This window comes from Notothenia rossii (genome assembly GCF_949606895.1).
Source record: "Notothenia rossii genome assembly, chromosome: 4".
Taxonomy (NCBI): Eukaryota; Metazoa; Chordata; class Actinopteri; order Perciformes; family Nototheniidae; genus Notothenia; species Notothenia rossii.
Genome location: NC_136902.1, coordinates 65,115,283 through 65,137,530, shown reverse-complemented (window position 1 = coordinate 65,137,530; position 22,248 = coordinate 65,115,283). Strand labels below are relative to the sequence as shown.

General features: G+C 44.6%; 1 long non-coding RNA gene across 1 annotated transcript; it reads left to right on the top strand.

The window, feature by feature from the left end:
- Positions 1–174: 174 nt before the first annotated feature.
- LOC307037675 lies at positions 175–21,229 on the top strand. Its single transcript, XR_013807755.1, has 4 exons — positions 175–467; positions 20,202–20,340; positions 20,627–20,761; positions 20,846–21,229. It is a non-coding gene; the product is annotated as an uncharacterized lncRNA (long non-coding RNA).
- Positions 21,230–22,248: the final 1,019 nt, after the last annotated feature.

The following is a 22,248-nucleotide window of genomic DNA, read 5'->3' as shown; positions in this document are numbered from 1 at the left end:
ATTTGGGTGGAAATGGGGGTTTTACCGTTTCTCTGGAACCCATTGGTCGATTTTGGTGATTGACATCTCTTTCTGACCGTTCGAGCCAATAGAATCGAAGGGGAATCTCCCCACACACACACACACACACACACACACACACACACACTCACACACACACACACACACACACACACACACACACACACACACACACACACACACACACACATGGTAAAACAAAAAGGTGGGGGCTTCGCCTTTATATATACAGTCTATGGGCTTCGCGCATGCAGTTTTGCTCCAGAGTGAAGCTGTCTCTAGGTCTGACATCTCAAAACCGAAAAGCAGATTTATTGCTCATGGATTATCAGAAATCATTCAAAGTGACACAGACACATTGGATTAACCTATGGATTAACTTCAGCATCGTTTTTTTTATCGTTTTAATGCCATTGAAGACCACTTTTGAGCAGACTACAACAGAGGTGAGCCATGTTAGCGTTTCTAGCTCCATATGTTTTGATGTGTGTTCTTTTTATTATCTCCGAGAGTTCGTATAATTGAGTAATAATGAAGGGTACCCCTCGATTCTGTGTCCCCTCACGATGTGAAACGATGGGTTGAGATGTGCAGCAAAGATAAATAATAAGGTTTTGTGAGTGAATTTCGGTGCAGTCATCTGTTAGCATTTTTCGCTCGTTGCTAATTCAGAGGCTCAGCGTTAGCATTGTTGGGGTTTTTTTGGAAGAAAAATTAAAATGATCAGTTAGATGAGTTTCTTTCCGTTACATGGATATAAAACATTCATAGTTTATTAAATGAACATGACTTCCGACACTGTTTCCTGCAAGATGTTGCAGGAGGCCCCCAGTACCGGGGTCTCTCTGGTTTAACAGGTTTGTAACATACTTTTGTCGCCGGCCGGCTGATACATGCCGCGCATTAAGTGGGCCTGTCTGTCAATTAATCCCCGGGCCACTTTCCCCCCCCAGTCCGCCCCTGTCTTGGGATAACAGCTAGGAGAGACAGCAAGCGCATTTCGTGGCATCTGCGGGCAGTGGCAAGTACTTCCGGCATCTGCCACGGAGGCCGCTACTCCGTGGTATCTGTGGCAAGTATGCCACAGATGTGGCATCTGTGGCAAGTATATGCCAGAGATGCCACAACTTGCCGTGGCAAGTATATGCCACAACCATGCCACAACTTGCCGTGGCAAGTATATGCCACAACTTATATATGCCACAACTTGCCGTGGCAAGTACGTGCCACAACTTGCCGTGGCAAGTAAATGCCACAAGTTAAGAGTTAAGAGAAGGTTTACCGTAGCTGCCACTCGCCTTCCGTGGCAAATGCTGATATTTAAACCCGTATTTATCGCATAAAATGTTGCTGTTTTGGCATGACTTTATCGGACTGATCTGTACACAAGACTGATGATCTGTTACTGATGGTCCGATCCTATTTTTCAAAAAGATTAAATTGTATATGTTCTATAGATTTTACTTGGAGAACGTGGTTTGTTAAAATAAATAAACGTGCTATTTGTATGATAATACTCAAGATATATTATTAGTAAGTTGACATAAATATCTAACATTGTTGACCAGAGGTGGGAAATAGGCTAACTTGTATACTCAAGTACTGTGCTTGTGATTTAGAAATAGCCTACTTGTACTTTAGTTGAGTATGTAAATGGTATGTTACGTAGTAGGCTACTTACCCCACTACAATTCAGAGGTAAATTGTGTAATTGTAGCCTACTCCCCTACATTTATTTAATACGCTACCTTTAGTTACTTACTACAGATTCTGATTAATGATGATACATATAATCAAGTCTTAAATCAGACTTTATAGTTACTCCTGGAGTAAATTCACAAGATACCCTACTACAGTATACAAAGTCATTAAAACTCGCTGCACCTTTACCAGCTTTGAGAACACTTTCATGATCAATCGTTATAATGAAAACATGTAATATGCACTTTAAGTATATTTTTATGCTAATCATTTTTGCGCTTTTACTTTAGTAACATTTTAATGCATGACTTTTACTTGTAACAGAGTATTCCAACATTTAGGTTGGCTACTTCTACTGTTACTTCACACTAGAACCGCCAGGGGTCGCTGTATAGCCTACGTAAAACCACCAACGTGTCAAATGATTGAATGCATTGATTTTCAAGGTACAATGTTATTTTATTTATCATACTAGAACACAATGAGTGTTGCCACGAATCGCCGTGGCATGTGCCTTGGCATTTGTGCCATCTCCCACAAGTATATGCCACAGATGCCACAACTTGCCGTGGCAAGTATATGCCACAACTTGCCGTGGCAAGTAAATGCCACAGATGCCACAACTTGCCGTGGCAAGCATATGCCACAACTTGCCGTGGCAAGTATATCCCACAACTTGCCGTGGCATTTGCGCATGCTGAACGGGAGTTGCCACAAGATGCCAGAGTTAAGAGAAGTTTTACGGTAGCTGCCACTCGCCTTCGGTGGCAAATGCTGATATTTAAACTCGTATTTATCGTGTAAAATGTCGCTGTTTAGGCATGACTTTATCGGACTGATCTGTACACAGGACTGATGTGCGATCTCTATTTTTCAAAAAGATAATAAATTATCATTTATATTCAATTTTACTTGGAATAGCCTACGTGGTTTGCTAAAATAAACAAACGTGCTATATCTATGATAGTAGGCTAAACATAGGCCTATATTGTAATAAAAAAAGAAATATTGGCAAGTGAGCGTTGCAACGCAAGCCCTTGGCAATTGTCGCTTCTTGAGGGGAGTTTCCACTGCTTGCTACGATAACCAGGTGTATTCTTACTAGTAAAGACAAATAATTAAAAAATAAATATCTGTATTGACACAGCAACGTGTACAATGGTGTTATTAGACTTGGCTACAGACTTAGGGCAGCACCATGAGAATGATAAATACCTAAATAAACATGAAGAATGTTCTCTTAAGCATGATACTCCAAGCAATCCTCATTTAACCGTATAAAGTTGATTTAATATGCTAAGGAAAGAGGGTTACAATGTAATATAATTACACCCTTGTTAAAACTTTTTTTGTGCATCAGTAAAAAGGTTATATGTCATGCATGCAAATATCAAATCATTGTGTTGCTAATTAACATAAACAGATTTTGATATGATACGTTGTATTTACTTTATTTATCTAAAATGTTTAAATCTTTGCGTTACAGCAGTGATAAGGGATAGGAAACATAAAATAATAATAATAAAAAGAAACAGGAAATAATTTACACATTATTAGTAGATATTTACCTACAGAGTATCTAAAGAATAAACAATATAGCCTACTAAATATGTAAGAATACACTATAATAAACCATCTTAATAAAACCAATAGAAACATATATTTGTCTTTCTTAACCCTTTCATGCATGAATTATGAAAGCCTCACTCAGGATATTTTTACCAGGTGTTTTTATTGCTCTTGGGGCATGAAAAACAAGATTTTAACTTTAGTTTATTTTTATCTAGTTTTTTCAAATTTAGAACATTTAAAAATACATTTAAAAAAAGAATTGTAAGGATGATGTTTTATAATAATATATCTTGAGTATTATCATAAAAATAGCCCGTTTATTTATTTTTAACAAACCACGTTCTCCAAGTAAAATCTATAGAACATATAATGTTTAATCTTTTTGAAAAATAGAGATCGGACCATCAGTAACAGATCATCAGTCTTGTGTACAGATCAGTCCGATAAAGTCATGCCAAAACAGCGACATTTTACGCGATAAATACGGGTTTAAATATCAGCATTTGCCACGGAAGGCGAGTGGCAGCTACCGTAAACCTTCTCTTAACTCTTAACTTGTGGCATTTACTTGCCACGGCAAGTTGTGGCATATACTTGCCACGGCAAGTTGTGGCATATATAAGTTGTGGCATATACTTGCCACAGATACCACATCTCTGGCATATACTTGCCACAGATACCACGGAGTAGCGGCCTCTGTGGCAGATGCCGGAAGTACTTGCCACTGCCTGCAGATGCCACGAAATGAGCCAGGCCCTACTGACAGCTAGTGTATTAGTTACACATTTAGACTTTTCTTTAAAGAGGCCCTTTTTGGGGTTCTCCACGTTGTTTTCATAGCAACAACAACTTCCTGTCAACAGCGTAAACTGGCCTTCAAAATAAAAGCATCTAAAAACAGGAAGTTAACCTAAATTACATTTAAGACATACAACTGCAACGGAAGTAACAAAAACAATGTAATATTCTTTTCGGTTTCACAGAACACAAACTGGGTTATTTACACATCATGCGCCCTGGTGACTGGAAATCTCCTTCATAAAACAAGCAATAGGGGGAATCATCGGGAAGTTTGGTGCGTGTGTGTGTGTGTGTGTGTGTGTGTGTGTGTGTGTGTGTGTGTGTGTGTGTGTGTGTGTGTGTGTGTGTGTGTGTGTGTGTGTGTGTGTGTGTGTGTGTGTGTGTGTGTGTGTGTGTGTGTGTGTGTGTGTGTGTGTGTGTGTGTGTGTGTGTGTGTGTGTGTGTGTGTGTGTGTGTGTGTGTGTGTGTGTGTGTGTGTGTGTGTGTGGTTAAAACGTAGCAGCCTCGATCTCTATTCTATTATATCTCTCAGCTGTTCTATTGAAGGTAAACACAGTGAAGGCGGCGCGTAAAAGACAGATAGCAGATACTGTGAGAGTCACGGCCATGAATTCATTGATCAAGGCAGGCTGGTTTACAGACTCTCCTGTTTGTGCTTAAACAAATAGCTCTACACCTCTGGCCGAAATGTCCCTAAAATGAAGTCAGAGTTTGAAATGTATCTCAAATGATGTATGCACTGCCATTTCCCCACATAAACATAACAGTCTGCAATGAAACGGTTGTCTCCTGTGCGCTCCACTTCCTACTTGGCGCACCGGTAACTATAAAGTATATTGTGTGCACGAGAAAGTATCCTGTGCTAACGAAAAAGTATCCTGTGCGCATGAGAAGGTATATCGTGCACACAAGAGACTTATTTCTCTTTCATGAACCATTAGGCGCTCCGTAAAAACGTGAGTTATTTTGGTTGGAAAACAAGCATGTCCCATTCATGTCCTCTTGTGTGCATCACTTTTAGGTGTACCTTAGAAAGTATGCTTTTGTGATAGTTGTAGTGTTTCTATTTTTAGTATTGTATTGTCACCTTGCAGCATTTTTGCGAAATGTTTTGTTTGGCTCCAGTGCTATTTCATAACATTAAGGTTACTTTCGCTTACACGATGCCTACGTGATGTCCTAGTGCAGGGGTTTTCAAAGTGTGGGTAGGTGAGCCTCCCCTCAGAGAACATAAGAACAGCCGCGCCCCCCCTCCCAATTATTATTGCTGTTATTATTATTATTATTATTGCTGTTGTTGCTATAATGCAGGGGTATTCAATTGCATTTCAAAGAGGTCCAGTAAGAGAAAATGTAATTAAATGCTCTGTTTTCGCTGTCTACCTTCCACCATTTGAAATTACTCCGACTGTTTCTCTCCTCTTGTCGTGTCTCTGTGTGTGTTTGAATCTATCGTGCTGACTGCACTGATTCGATTGGCTGAGTAGCGTCACCCCCTTAAAACATTAAACAATAACTTTTTTAAACCTTTATATTTTTATGTTTTAAACATATTGTATAAAACTCCCCCACTACTTGGACTATTCCTTGCACCCCTCTAGAATAAGCCCGAATGGCCTCCTCATATTGCATCAGTAACGTGCACTTGTTATTATAACAAGATCGCAAGGACGTTGGTAGTGATCGGAAAATTGAGTGTTGTTCAGTTTGTGTGTTGTGGAACATGCGTGTCCGTGCATGAAAATATACCACACACCCAATTACAATTGCTTGTTCAATTCACTACCCTGGAAGTTAATACAGTTGTTAAAGTTGGAACAGCCTGTGGACAGCCGTTCTTCCTTGCATGTCAGTCGCCGACACCTTCTTACAGAGGACAGGCACATCTAGCTGCAGCACGACCCGTATATTTCCGCACGCCGTGTTCTCAAGACATATTTTTTTTAACATTTTCAACATGGTGGATAAATCCTTATATGCTCCCGGTAACACACTGAACGTCAACTTTGCCTCCTTATTACACTCACCCCTACTTTAGTGGGAACAATGAGTCTGCGTCTTTGATGCATAGAGGAATAAACGCAGATCATCCTCTGGCTGCAGCCTTGACCGGTACTTGCTTTTCATCAAAGTCAATGCGGAAAACCTGCACTCACACAGGTAAGTGGAGGGAAAGGGAATGAGCACTTTTACAGCCTTTTTGGCGAGGTGGGGGAACTCGGTCTCCACAGACAGCCACAAGTGGGCAAGTGTCACTTTACTCGTCTTTTTCTCGTTCTTTTGTGTCTCACGCTGCGCCTCCCCTGAAGCTCTCTGGCGCCCCCCAGGGGAGGCGCCTCACACTTTGAAAACCGCTGTCCTAGTGTATTATAACATATTTTCCTGCTTTTGACTTGCTGAAGCATTGAGATGTGTCACAGTCTGCTCCCTCAGTTACCTATTTTCTGCATTAGCATTTCTCAATCACCTTAGTCACCTGGTAGTCACACCCTGTTTATCTCTCACACTCTGTTACACCCATTATCTCCACTAGTATATAGGCCCCCTTCACTCTCACCTCAGTGCCAGATTGTACTTTGCAGCATGCAGTTATATCTCACACAGGCTCCGCCCTGTACTGGACTCGATGGGTACAACTCTCTATCATGTCGTCTGTGCGTTCATCTACTGAGTTACGTAAACATAGCCGGCCAATCGGGGCGAGCCTACCTGAATGGGCGCACAGGCCCACAGTATATAAGGCAGCTACGACCTCCGACCTCCATCCTTTTTCTCTTCAGCGAGCAGTAACAACTGAGACGTAAAACAGAGAGAGAAAGAAAATTAAATCAAGATGGGCTCACCACTCCTTTGCAGCATCCCCCCTCCGTTCAGAGGCATGAGGGAAATCTATCATTCCAAGAGGAGATTCTCTCAGCAGAGATTCAGGCCCGGTTGCAAAAACAGACGGTGTCTGTTGTGCGTTCTCAAGACAGAGAGAAAGGGCACTATTCCCTGTACTTCCTGGTTCTAAGAAGACATGAGATTTCAGGCCAATTCTGGATCTTCGCAGCCTGAATCGGCACATTGCTTGCAAAAAGTATGTTATGTCATATGTTAATTATAAAAAAGTTGGGGGGGCCGACCTCATGTCGAGAGGCGAGTGGAGGCTTCACTCGGAGGTGGTCAAGCAGGTCTGGACTCAGTTCGGGAGAGCAGAGGTGGACCTGTTCGCCAATCGGCGCAACAGCCACTGTGCCCTGTGGTTCTCCCTGGCCCGATGGGACAATCCGCCCTTGGGGGTGGACGCATTTGCACACGAGCCATGGCCAAGAAAGCTGCTTTACGCCTTTCCACCGCTGCACCTTATCCCCCCCCCTCCTGGAGAGGGTGAGGTGGGAACATCTGTCAGTCATCCTAGTGGCTCCAGGTCGCCGCTTGGCGCCGTGGTACGCAGAGGTGACACAGATGATGGTGGGCCAGCCCTGGACGATTCCTCAGGTCTGGGGGGCGCTGTCTCAGGAAGCAGGTGCAATAGGAGCATTACCCACTCTGGGCCAACCTCTCAAGGCTTGGCTCCTGAGAGGGACAGGCTGAGACAGGTGGGGCTGTCTGACAACATTATTCAGACTATCCAAGCAGCAAGAGCAGGATCCACCACAGCCTGTTACAGGCCAAAGTGGGCGGGATTCCAGCGATGGTGTGAAGAGAGGAGTCTAGAGCCTCAATCGTGTATGTTGGGCTCTATTCTGTCCTACTTACAGATACTGGTGGACAGGGGGCTGGCTCATTCCACAATTAAAGTGTATGCAGCAGCCATTTCGTCCTGAAATGAGGGATTTGGAGGCAGATCAGCCTTCAGTCAGCCACTTATGTTGCGGTTTTTGCAGGGGGTCAGGAGGCAGCGCCCAGTAGTGCACGCCTCCTCCCCGCATTGGGACCTGCCATTGGTGCTCAAGGCTCTGGTCACAGAGCCATTTGAGCCTCTAGAGCAGGGGTGGGGAACCTTTTTCCTCTCAAGGGCCATTTCAATTTTTACAACATCCTTCGAGGGCCGTACAAATTATTGAACTCAACGTCTGCTTAAAAAACTCAAATCACAGCCCATTCATTTCGCGTTTCTTTCATGCTGTGCAAAGAAAATGCAACCTCTTAATCCAGATATTTTACCATGACCCGCGCATTCATGCACCGTGGCATGACCATCAAAACAGAAAGATATGGACACAAGATGTGTGCAAATGTATTTAGTTTCGTATCCATGTGGACATGATTTAAGTGGGGGGGGCGGATCTAACCTCATCTAGGGGGGTTTGGGGGCATGCACCACCAGGAAGATTTTTTTTTAATGTTGAAGTTAAAAGCATCAATCTGGTGCACTTTGAGAGCAACATGAAGAGATCTATGGATACTTCTCTCAACACCCATATGAAACAGAACTGTAAGCAGATTTTTTTCTTTATGGATATTTTACAAATCACTTCCCTTTTAAACTGTATTCTTGTTTATTAATAACAACTATTTTTTACTGTCATATTAGTATTGTATACCTGTTTACTTTATTCTCTTATTTTTCTATAACTATAATGATCATAAAAAGATGTGCCTTTACCTCACTGGTTGGAGAAAAAGCTTCTTATATTCGTTAGCATAGCTAGCTAACCAGATGCTAATAACAACAACGTTATTGACTGTATGATCAGTATGACAGATGAACAGATCGCCACTGGGCTTTCAACTAAAGACACAGCCACGCAAAAACTGCGGCATGTGTACAGCTCCTTATGGGTATTGCAATTTGTGAGCCCGGAGCCGCGTTCTGGTGCTCTCCGTTAGAACTACACTCCTGTCAGACGAGACATATACCACGTGATGACACGTTAGCCTCGTGTTGTGTTCAAGGACCCTGACCTTGGCCAGGAAAAACAAGCTTGTTTAATTATTTTGCGGTCTAGATTTCTTGAATTTTTTACTTTTTTGCGTATGTTTATAAATTACCTCGAGGACCGTACCAAATGGTCTCGCGGGCCGTATACGGCCCGGAGGCCGGAGGTTCCCCATCCCTGCTCTAGAGCTCTCCTCCCTGAAAGCACTGTCATGGAAGACAGCGTTGCTACTTGCCTTGACTTCGGCCAAGAGAGTGTCCGAGCTGACCGCTCTGTCAGTGCATGCAAGTTGTCTTTTGATCCGGGGTGACCGTAGCGGGGCGACACTCTGACCGAACCCCTTCTTTGCTCCCAAGAGCCTAAGGAGTTTGTTCAGGTCAAGGGCTATTCAGTTAGGTGGCTTTAATCTTCTACCCCATATCAGGCTAAATTGCACTTCCTTTGCCCAGTGCGTGCGCTAGCATGTTATGTAGAGCGCACGGCTGCCACTAGGCGCACTGAACAGCTGTTTGTGTGCTTTGGGAATTGGTGTGGCTGGAAAAGCTCTCTCCAAGAGGCGCCTGACAGGATGGCTATGTGAGTGCATTACACATGCCTATGGACGGGCGGGGAGAGCCCTCCCCACTAGGGGTCCGTGCACACTCTGCACGGTAGGGATGGGTATCGTTAAGGTTTTAATGGTACTACTACTTTTATCGATACCGCTTATCGGTCCGGTCTTTTAACGGTACTCTTATCGGTGCTTTTGGAGAAAAAAAAGGTAAACCAACTAAACAAATTGTGAACAAAACTAACATTGCTTTTTATTTAAATTAAATACATAATATTTCACATCAGAAGAAACAACAATGTTTTAACAAATAGTATTAAATAATCTGATGACAGAACTGTAAACAGAATAGCTGAAACTTTAACAAAATAAATAACTCAGTTGCCTCTAATCATTAACCCATGTTTGTATAATGTAGTTAACTGTGTGTTGCTGCTAGCATACATAACACCTGACGTGGAAACGTTACTCGTGGACGGAGCTACAGAGCTACTAGAAAGACAGTCGAACCCGGTGCATTTCTCCGTCTGAATGTGGTGCACTTTTGCAAGATGTTTAGACAAATTGCTCGTGTTACCACCCTTACATGCTAAACTCTTATTGCACTTTTGGTAACGAGCCTTGTCCACATCGAGACGGGTAAAGTTTAACCACACCTCGGAGCGCGTTCTCTCCGCCATCTCCTCCGTGTGTGTGTGTTGCTGCATGTAGCAGCTGCGTGTGTGTAAACTGCCCCGCCCCCTCGCAAGCAGGCGGGGGAGAGAGATCGAAAATACAAAAAATATTCATGGACGCATTTTGCAGTCTTTTTGCGTATTAGAAATGGAGTTGGCGACACTAAAACTGCAATATAATGTTTGTGTAGCAATAATACATATGACATATATTTTGTACATGTCTCCAGTACCGATAAAAAGACCGCTAACGTCAGAGCTTAACGGTACCACGGTCTTTAATAATTCGGCCCTGGGGCCCGTTAAATACCGGGGCTCGGTACCCATCCCTACTGCAAGGGCTGTGGCTCAACAGCCTTATTCAGTTGCGTGAGTGTAGAAGATATATGCACGGCGGCGTCTTGGTCTACGCCAGGCCCCTACATAATGTTTTATCTCTTGGACATGTCTGGCTCCTCCAACACATGACTGGTGAGAGGGGGGGGGGGGCTGTGGGTCAGTAGGTATCTGACCCCCCCTGGACATAATGCGCTTAGGTTTTTTCCCATGCTCCTTAGGGACCCGGGAGACATGGTGCGTAGTAAGCCCCTTACAGGGCTGGAGGACTGTTTTTCCATACATATTCTACACGAGGTAAGCGTGTGTGAGTATTCCTTATCCAAGCTGCGGCCCCGACTTCTCCACGGTTACAACCGAATGGGAGGAAGTGGGGATGCGGTGGATGTTAGCCAAAAGCCAGTCAGGGACAGTTTGATGGGTCGATGTTGTTTGACGACAGGGCGTTTATACATCGAGCCTGTGTGAGATATAACAAGGGGTTACGTATTGTAACCCTGGTTATATGAGCACAGGTGGAGCCCTCTACCTGGGGGCCCTGTCTTTCCTATGCCGGTCGCTGAAGAGGGTAGCCTCTCCCCGATTGGCCGGCTACGTTTACGTAACTCAGTAGGTGAATGCACGCACAACATGATAGAGAGTAGTACCCATAGAGCCCAGTAGTGGGCTCCGTCCGTGCTTATATAACCAGTATACCAGTATTTTCCCGGGTCGCAGAGGGTGCTGGCGTTGTTTGTTCGCCGCTCCTCCGCCCCAAATCTTGTTCTTTAGTCCAGATCAGAACCTCTCCTGTCTGGCTCTCTACTTTTTAAACGTCAGTCATCAGCAAAAATAGCAGCATCTCTCTATCGAATCGACACAGAGCTTTGTGTTGTCATCTCCTACGTGCTGGCTCTTTCCTGCTCACCGGTCCCTAGCCCGCTAGCTAGTTAGCATTATCGGACCTAGCAGGCTGCTACCTAGGTGCTCCTCGGCTCCCCCAAGTCTGCTGAGCTAATATTTCTGTCTCCACCCCAACTCCACCCTAACTCCACCCTAACTCCGCGGCTCGTGTGAGTCTTCCCATCCCGCTGTGATCAGCCGGCTTCCCCGCTGACATCGTCTCTCCCTGCCGCCTACAGCCGGTGGCCATCAAGCTAGCTAAAAAGCTAGTAGACTGGTCACCCGGCTCCCACTCTGCACCAGGCTGTCAGCCCCTCCTACGATTCTCCTCCGGAAACCACTGGAAGTATTCTCCTGATATGCTGTGGATTATCCTTTTGATTTTAACTGGACTCACACCGCTCCTTCTTCCACGGTCATCTGGCTCCTGGTCTCTGCTGCCCGGGTCCCCAGCATCAGCTAGCTCTGTGCTAGTGCCACTTCACCGGATCATGCCGCCGCTCTACTCCCTGTCAGATTTCCACTCCTTTAATAACCGCCTGCCTCCGGACTGCATGGACATCCTCGCAGATAACGAAATACTCCGCAAACGCTGTCTTCCACACAGAGGCTCTGGCCGTAAGTTTTTATTTAATTCCACGTCTCCACACTCCATCCCTCCATTCGGTCCTGTCACACGCCCACACTACGCCATGACAACAAACAACACGTGAATCTGACAAATCTCCTTCCACTCCCCCGGTCCACACAACCCCTCCCAATGCAACGTCACCTCAGAGCAGCACTGCTCAACACACGCTCCTTCCACAATAAAAGCCACATTCTGAATTAATTAATTAAAAGACAATAACCTGGACTTTCTGTATCTGACCGAAACGCTATTTTTCTTTAAATCAAATCACCCCAGCAGGATTCACATACATTGACAAGCCTCACCCACAAGGGTGGTATAGCTGCTATTATCAGGAAGGAAATAAAAACTACCATAATCCCCATCCCTGATGTTTTTTCATTTGAACACCTGATCTTCAAACTCTCTGGTCCCACTGCCCTGGTCACAGCCATCATCTACTGTCCCCCGAAGCCAAACCCCTCCTTTCTCTCCGACCTCTCTGACATCCTCACTCAGCTTTCTGCCATATCCCCATCTGTTCTCCTCTTAGGTGATTGTAACATTCATGTTGACATTCAGTGGTCTGCTCCACTGGTCTCACCATCCATTATCTGTCCAGCCTCAATCTCCACATCTCTGATCACCAAGCCATCATCATGGACATCAACATGCCCATCCCCGCCCAAAAGCAAAAACGCACAATATCCTTCAGAAATCTCAAATCCATCTCACCTTCAGCAATCACTGCCTCCATTACCTGCAAGATGTCTGCCGCCCCCCCCCCCCCACACTTTATGAAAACCCATCTGAACTTGTGGACTATTATAACAGCACCCTCTCCTTCTGTCTCAATTAACTGGCCCCCACAAAAACAAAGCATTTCTCTTTCATACATTCCGCCCCCTGGTATACCCCCAAACTCCGCCAAATGAAATCAAGGACACATCAACTTGAACGCCAACACAAGAAAACCACACTAACAGTCCATCTACAAATCTACAAAGACTATCTCCAGCAGTACAGTAACACACTCAAAGCAACCCGGTCTAATTACTACTCACAACTCATTCAGTCTTGCTCCAGCAACCCCAAGCGTCTGTTCTCCACCATCAGCAAACTTCTCAAACCCTGTGACAATGCCACCTCATCCTTCACCACCGGACAGTGCAACTCCTTCCTCTCATTTTTCCAAACCAAAATCAGTAACATTTACAGCAATCTGACACACTCATCCGCACCCCCCACCTCCCCTCCTGGCTCCCTCCCTTCACCTCACAGCCCCTGTCCCACTTCTCCCCTGTGACCCCATGCAACTGTCTGACTTCATGACTGGAATTAACTCCACACCTGCACGCTTGACCCAATGCCCCACCAAATTTGTTAAAGAGAGCCTCCCTGCCATCTCCCAACTCATCACCACCATCATTAACTCCTCCCTCAGATCTGGATCAGTTCCCCCCTATCTCAAACTGGCTGCTGTCACACCCATTCTCAAAAGACCTGGACTCACACCTGATATCATGTCCAACTTCCGGCCCATCTCAAATCTCCCCTTTCTGTCAAAAATACTTGAACGTGTCATTGCCTCACAACTTAAATCCCACCTCAGCTCCAATGACCTCTTTGAGCCATTTCAATCCGGTTTCCGATCAAAACACAGCACCGAAACAGTTCTTCTGAAAATCACAAACGACCTCCTCCTCTCCTCTGACTCCGGCAACCTGAACATCCTTACCCTCCTCGACTTCACCGCAACATTCAACACCATCAACCACGCCATCCTGCTGTCCCTCCTCGAATCATCACTCAACATCACCGACACTGCACTCTCCTGGCTGAAATCCTACCTCACCGACAGACATCAGTTTATCAACATCAACAACTGCACCTCCTTCACTGCTCCTCTTTCCCAAGGCGTCCCCCAGGGTTCGGTGCTTGGCCCCCTCCTCTTCATCCTCTACATGCTCCCCCTTGGCAAAATAAGGGTGAATAGTTATAGCTAGTGAATTAATTTCAGTTCTCCGCACTCTCGCGGGAATATCTCCGCAATGGAGCGAGTTCAATTCAATTGCATGATATTGCCCAGCGCAACACCTTCGTAAAAAATGTTGCCACTTGTTTGTACCATTTTCAGGCGATTTGTAATCTGTTCTAGAAAAACGATGTGTTTTTTAGGATTTCAAGAAGCATATAGAATAAACAATGGCTGTATTTTATGAACATTTATCCATGCTGAAAGTAGATTTAGATGTGTTAGGAGTGAGATAGAGATTATTATCTAATGCATCTGATGAAGCATTGCATGAAGTCTGTTGATGATCAGAGGCTGTTGTTGGGGCTGCATAAATGTTTTTTTCTTTTTCTTTTGTAGGCAGACCATGCAGGCCTCAGAGAGTTAAACTTGGGTCTGCGACCATAATAATAAAAATAATAAAAAATTGATTAAGGACCCCCACTTTTTGTACTGTTAGACGGGGCGGGCGGGACGCGTAGCACAGTGGCAGAGTTGGGAAGCAAAACTTGGTTCCGAGTATGAAGCTGACCGTTGAGCGGCACGAACAAGCAAGGAGGCAGAGGCAGAACATCCAAAATACAACCCGGTGTTGGCATTTATTAAGTCATGAACATATGACACACAGCCTCAATCCTGCTGTTTCTCCCTGACCACAGCCTGCAGCCACAAGGATCTCACACAAACTACCAGCCTCCTAACAGACAGGGAAACAGAGCCTACACACACACCCTAATCAACCAATTAGACACAGGTGGGGGGGGGGGAGGAGACAACACAGTGCACCAGGTGAACATAATCAGGAGCAACAGAAAAACCAGGAGGGGGAACACTTTTCAAAATAAAAGACATGTGCAATATACAAGGCCCGAAGTTACCTTCGTCACATTTCCTCCTTCCTCTCCCGAAAGAGAACAGTAGCTCATTCCTGCGACACTTATGGATCTTTGCCATTTTGCTCTCCTCCATGTGTCTCCACTCCGCCCGGTGTTTCTGCATCTCTTTCTTCTGGATCCTCTGTCTTGGACAGAGTGTGAGACTCTGTCTCACAGGCAGGTTGCAGTGTAACATCAGAGAAGACTGGGACTCAGCACGATAGATTCAAACACACACACAGAGACGAGACAAGAACAGAGAAACAGTCGGAGTCATTTCAAATGGCTTGCTCAAAAAAGAGAAAGGTAGACAGCGAAAACAGAGCATTTAATGACATTTTTTCTTACTGGACCTCTTTGAAATGCAATTGAATGCCCCTGCATTATAGCAACAATAAAAATAATAGCAATAATAATTGGGAGGGGGGGCGCGGCTGTTCTTATGTTCTCTGAGGGGAGGCTCACCTTCCCACACTTTGAAAACCCCTGCTCTACGGCATACCATCCAACCTCCTCAATAAACTCCACCATATCCAGAACTCTGCTGCCCGCCTCCTCACCCACACCCACTCCCGAGACCACATCACTCCGTCCTCCAGAACATCCACTGGCTCCCCGTCCGTCAAAGAATCCACTTCAAAGTCCTCCTGATTACTCACAAAGCACTCAACAACCCCCCCCTACCTCACAGACCTGCTGCACCACCACACCCCTTCCCGCTGCCTCCGCTCATCAGAAGCCAACCTCCTATCCATCCCCACCTGCACCAATCACCGGACCTGGGGGGGACAGAGCCTTCTCCGTCGCTGCCCCCCTCCCTCTGGAACTCACTCCTTCAACCCATCAGAGACTGCACTGACCTCACCACCTTCAAAATATTCACAAAAACTCACCTCTTCAATCTGGCTTTTAATGTGTGACTGTTTTTGTATTATTTTACTTTAACTTTAACTATATGTATGTATTTGTTGTTCTTTTCTTTTCACTATATCTGTAAAGCATCTTTGAGCAAAAAGTGTAAAAGTGCAAACAAAATAAATCTATTATTATTATATTATTATTATTATATAACCAGGGTTACAATACGTAACCCCCTCGTTCTTTCCCGCATTACCACCCAGATTGCTCTCCCGGTTTCGACCTTGTCTGCCCCTGACCAGCCTGCCTCGCCTGCTCCCTGACCCTGCATCTCCCGTCTTGCTTACTCCTGGAACCCTCGCCTGTCCCCGACCAGCCCTTTGCCTACTGTCTGCCGGTTTATCTCATATCAGAACTTTTCAAGTGAGACACTTTATAATAAAGCTGTTTACCGACTTTCCCTGGTTTCCCGTGTGTTGCATTTTGTTCTCAGCTCGTTCGTGACAAGATGATTAGTCTTTTCAGAATGAAATGATGTCTGGAGGAGAGCTAAAACGTTTTTGACTTAAAGGGGACCTATCATGCAAATACACTTTTGTACATCTTTTATACATGAATATGTGTCCCCGGTGTGTCAGGGAACTCACCAAGTGTCAGAAAACACAACCCCTCTCTCTTTCCTCCATACCCAAATCTCTATAAACGGGGCTGCAACGGAGCTGATTATTTAATATTCTGACGTCAGAAAAGGGGTGCTCCGCATATATGGGCAACTCTCCACCTATCAGGGAATGAGAGACCGCTTGAAAGCGCTGGAGACGCTGTAGCACATATGCCAGGCCTCTAAGTCGCGCTGTAGTCTGCCACAAAAGCAGAATCAGCCCTTTCAAAAACAGGGCTGGAAAAGAGCAAATAGAGCGAAATGAGGCATGGCTAAAATGCATGATCTGTTCTCACTCGTCATCTCACAGACATGTTTTATATAGGTGTGGCCCTACAATATATGTTTCAAATATAGCATGATAGTCACTGTTTATAGTTTTCCAAAACATTTATAAATTCCTTGTATGTGTGGTGTTAACCTACTTGAAAATAAACTTGTTTCTGATTCTGAACTGATCATTGTGGAGGAACTTCCACACAAAAGCAACCTCTTTGGTAAGAAATGAACAAATAATATAAGTTTGAAGCAAAGTTTTGGCTATTACAGGCTAGTGAAGTGTTGGCCAGACGGGTAATACTGCATAGGCAATTAAAAGTACAGGCTATAGAAATGTTGGCCAGGCGGGCACAACTTGCATACATGGTAATTACAACCCTAATATCAATCCTAACAATAGGAAATGAATATTTAGTAGCGAGATGTGAATTCAAACTGGAAAATCAACCAGAGAAGGAAGTTACAGTGATACTTAAATGAGACTTAATGATACATTTCTGCAATGATCATAAACTGGTTCACACTCACACACACGTACACATCACTGTTTTCAACAAACAAGGAAGAGATTTTTATTTCCTGATGATGTTTCACTGTCGCTGAATGTGGCTATTGTTCATGATTTTACATATTGTCTTGTGACTGTGAGAACATTTTGAAATGTATAATGACTCATCTGGATATCAGCCTGATAGGTGGTGATTGGTTGCTTCAGTATAATGGGAGGTGTGTGATAGGGTGCGTGGAAAAGGTAGGACCCAAATGCAGTATTAACAAAAAGCTAGCTTTATTTTACAAAAAGCCGATGACAAAAGAAAACAAGAAACAAACTTAACATTACCAAAACAGGGAGGCACGATGTTACGTTCCCTATTGGGCTAGGGGAACCAAAGGGAAATAACACGACCAGAGTGGAATTGGTATAATTATAAGTGGTTTATTTTAAATAGCAGCGGTAAACAAAATGGCAGGCAAGCAGCCTGAAACAAACCAATTGCCACAAACACTGGTTTACATAACAAACAAAAGAGGCCACAAGGGCGCAAGTTTAAATAGGCAAACAAACTAAGGGAGGACTCTCAAAAGTGAGCCTATTTACACACCTGAAATCACTGAACACTTAACGAAAGGAGGCTGCAAGAAAACACAGCTAAATAGGGTAACTGAACACACCACTCAAAACACATAAATCAACACGACACTAAGCACATACGAGTTAACCCCTGTTAACAGAATGTATCACAATCAATAAGACCACACAAGTTAAACACAGAACGACAAGCAAATAGCGAGAGGCGTCTGTTCCTCAACAGAGCCTCCAGAATGATGATAGTCCGCGGCCTTTGTACTCATCCCCAGCAGGTGTGCGCCGGCTGTGCGCTGCGATTGGATGACGTCAATCCAATCACCATCTTCAGAGGAGGACCAGGAGATGACAGCCAATGATGTCGGGGCACCCACACAGCTCATTTACATATCACACACACACAGCTGCAAACACTCACAGGCAGATTAAAGAGCAGACAGAAACAGCAGCCGTAACACACAAGTACATAATCCAGGATAAAAAACTTGAAGGACAAACATGGAGTGTGACGTGAAGGGAAGACAAACAATGAACCGACAGGGGAACACAGGGAAAGACAAGACTAAATACAGAGAGGGGTCATCACAGGACAAGAAACAGCTGGGTAAAGGAGGGAGAAACACAAGGGCAACAGGTGAACACAATGAGACAATCAGACACACCAGGGAAACTAACGACAGGAAGGCAAACACAGGAAGAAGGATCAGACAAGACACAAGGAGGAAAACATGAGACAGGGAACACAGAACAGCAAAGTAACACCAAAACTTAACACACAAAACTCAAATCCTGACATAACCCACCCCCCCCCCTCAAGGGACGGATTCAGGACGTCCCTACAAAGTCCAACATTTCCAAAAGGGTGTGTGGAGGGGGTCCGAAGGACGGGTCTGGGTCGACAGCCCAGAGGCAAGGCATGCTTTATGGTTGGGGTCTCGGGCGGACGGCACGGGGAAAAGGCAGAGTTCATGGTGGGAATATCGGGTGGACGGCCCGGGGGCAAGGCAGAGTTCGAGGAGGGGGTCTCGGGCGGATGGCCCGGGGGCAAGGCAGAGTTTAAAAAGGAGCAAAGGCCACAGCAGCCGAACTCAGGTGGCAAGGCTTGAGGGCGAAAGCCGCTGGGGAACTCAGGAGGCCGGGCACAAGGTCGGGCAAGAAGGCGGCGACGGGGTAGCTCCGGAGGACGACGTACGCTGCAATGGGACCCCTCCAGTGTCAGCTGGATCGCCGGAGCACTGGGATCGAGAGCAGGAGCCAGTGGGACCCCTGGCGGGACAGGACATGGGGTTGGCAGGACCCCCGGCAGAACAGTAGTCAGCGGGACCCCCAACAGCACGGGACATAGAGTAGGGAGTTGAGTAGGGACTAGAGAAGGGACTTGAGAGTGGACTTGAGAGGGAACTCGAGAGGAGACTCGAGAGGGGACTTGAAAGAGAACTCGAGAGGAGACTTGAGAGGTGACTTTAGAGGGAACTTGAGAGGGAACTCGAGAGGTTACTTGAAAGGGAACTCGAGAGGAGACTCGAGAGGGAACTCGAGAGGTGACTTGAGAGGGGACTCGAGAAGAGACTCGAGAGGGGACCTGAGAAGGAACTTGAGATGGGACTCAAGAGGAGACCTGAGAAGGAACTTGAGAGGGACTCGAGAGGTGACTCGAGAGGAGACTTGAGAGGAGACTTGAGAGGAAACTCGAGAGGTTACTTGAGAGGGAACTTGAGACGGTCGGTACGCCGACAGGACACGGGGGTTGGCGTCGGCCAGAGCACCAACAGGACACGGGGGGCTGGCGTCGGCCGGTACGCCGACAGGACACGAGGGGCTGGCGTCGGCCGGTACTCCGACAGGACACGGGGAGCCGACGTCGGCCGGAGAGCCAGTACTGGAGCCGAAACTGGAGTCGGAACCATGGCTGCTGGAGCCGGAACCATGGCTGCTGTCTTTTAGAGGTCTTTTGGAGGCTCCGTGGATCTCCAAAAGCCAGGCGGGATCCCAAGAAGGGGTCAGAGAATGGAGACTGGCACTCAGGGCTACGAGAAAAAACTCTGAGCAATTCAGGCAACAAGCTTATTATATGCAGTTAACACTTTATTACTTTACAATTTGTTAACGTTTCCAGCTCGATACTTTTATATATTGATTTACTTTTTAAAATACTACTTTTACCCTTGTTAAGTATTTGTTTTTGCTCATTTGTTTGTATTTGTTATAACATGAGCTTGCCTTTGTATTGAATATATAAATCTACTCTTTTTCCTTTTCTTTATCTGCACTTTACTTCTGCTGCTGTATAGATATTTCCTTGATACGGGAAGTAGGGTTAGGGTTTCTGATTCTGGCCATTAAAAACAATACATACTGTATGTTGTTTATTCTCTTTTTAGATTATGAACTGACTATGACTTCATTTTTTTCCAGATTGTGTAACTCCCTTCAGCATCCTGGTGTCAAACTCTGTAACCAACGCTCCCAACAAGACCTACAGCACGTGTGTGGTTTGCAGAGGAATCTTACTGGGAGGAATGAGGAGACTGCAGGAAACAAACAAAGGGTTTAGGTAAGATCATCATATCAGCTTTAAGCACGAATCGACCCCTTTTAAATTTTAAACAGTGGTGGAATGTAACAAAGAACATTCACTCAAGTAATGTAGTTAAGCACAATTTTGAAGCACTGATACTTGAGTCTTTTGCTCCTTCATACTTCTACGACTCTTCTTACTTTTCACCATAAAATGTTGAACTCACCACTGTTTTCTCTGTCAAAAGCAATTATCTAAACAGACATATAATGATGTTGTGTATTCCATGTCCTTCATTGAATATCTCCTGTCGTCCCTGCAGGTTCACCTACACCGAGGGTCCCAACTACGGCCCATATCTGCAGAGTGTGAATGGTTTGAAAGGCAGTACAAAGGACCGCACTTACTGGGAGCTGCTGGTCAAAAAAGGCCAACGAAACCATCAGACTTAATGTTGGTGAGTCAAGCTGCTTTTTGTCTTTTTAAAGTCAACTTCCACTATCTTATTCTAAATCAGTTTATATCATATTTTTGTTTGCAGGTATTGGAGCTTTCATTCCGACTGAAAATGACCAAATCATCCTGAATTTTAAGGAGTACTAAAGGATCTGACGCCACTGGAAATCATCATAAGATCAAAGCCAGATTCAACTATATGATTATGTATTTCATACATTCAGATATAAATAACAGCTTGATACATAACCCCTAATGTAAACAAAAGAGGGGTTCGCATTACGATGTCTTTTTGATTGTTTCATGGGAATCCACCTTCACTTTAAAGGTTCTGCTTGTAATCAAATATTTCTTCTTTCCTATTACTCAGGCAATGCGATTACATAACACTATACTCACTTGAACATGTTTTGTTTGAATCTTTCTGTACCAGGAAACAAACAATAAAATATCCTTTACAGCATTCAAATCTGTGTGATGAGAACTTCTTCCTTAATTTCCCCTCATGCACGAACACCATTGTATTATGTAATTTGGAACATTAGCATCATTTGCAGAAAGGCTTGAGAATGAGGAAAACATCATACACACCATTGTTGACATTCATCCTGTTCAACATTTCCTAAACAAATGAAGGTCACCACTTACAGATGGCAACACAATACTGATATATAATTGTTGGTTAATGTTTGGGTAATTAAGGAAACTGTCTTAGGAGTCAATAACAGAACACGATGCAAGTGTAACAGCATGTAATATCTGTGTCTACTTACTGTAATTCTTTGTTAATGTTAAGACTCTTTCTATTTCTTAGTTAAAGTGGAGCTATCATGCTATATTTGAATAATATAGTGTAGGACCATACCTATATAAGGCATATTTATACTTTTTATTTTTCAAAATACCTAATAGATCATGCATTTTAGCCATTCCTCATTTCGCTCAATTTAACACTGTCTTTTCATGGGCTGATTCTGTGAGAACAGCACCATCTACAGGCCTGGCATATGTACTACAGCGTCTCCAGCGCTTTCGAACGGCAATGTCCGTGGCTGTCTCCTCCTGATTGGTGGAGTTGGCCCAATAGCCGTACCTCCACTTCTGTGACGTCACAGAAGTGTTCAAATCTGGATCAGTCTGTATCAGATCCGTTGCAGCCCCTTTTTAAGAGATTTGGGTATGGAGGAAAATAGAGAGGGTTGTGTTTTCTGACACTTGGTGAGTTCCCTGGAACACCGGGGACACATATTCATGTATTAAAGACGTACAAAAGTGCATTTTGCATGATAGGTCACCTTTAATCAAGAATAAATGTAGTTATTCGGTAATAGACACATTTTCTGTTAAAATAAAGTGTTTCAAGAATAATAATTGTGGTGTCGTTGATAATATTTGTATAGATGCTACTGTTCAAGTCATTTTTGGACAATACTATTTTTCTATTGTCGAAATGACAGCAAAAAGCTCTTCCTGTTTTTCGGTCATATA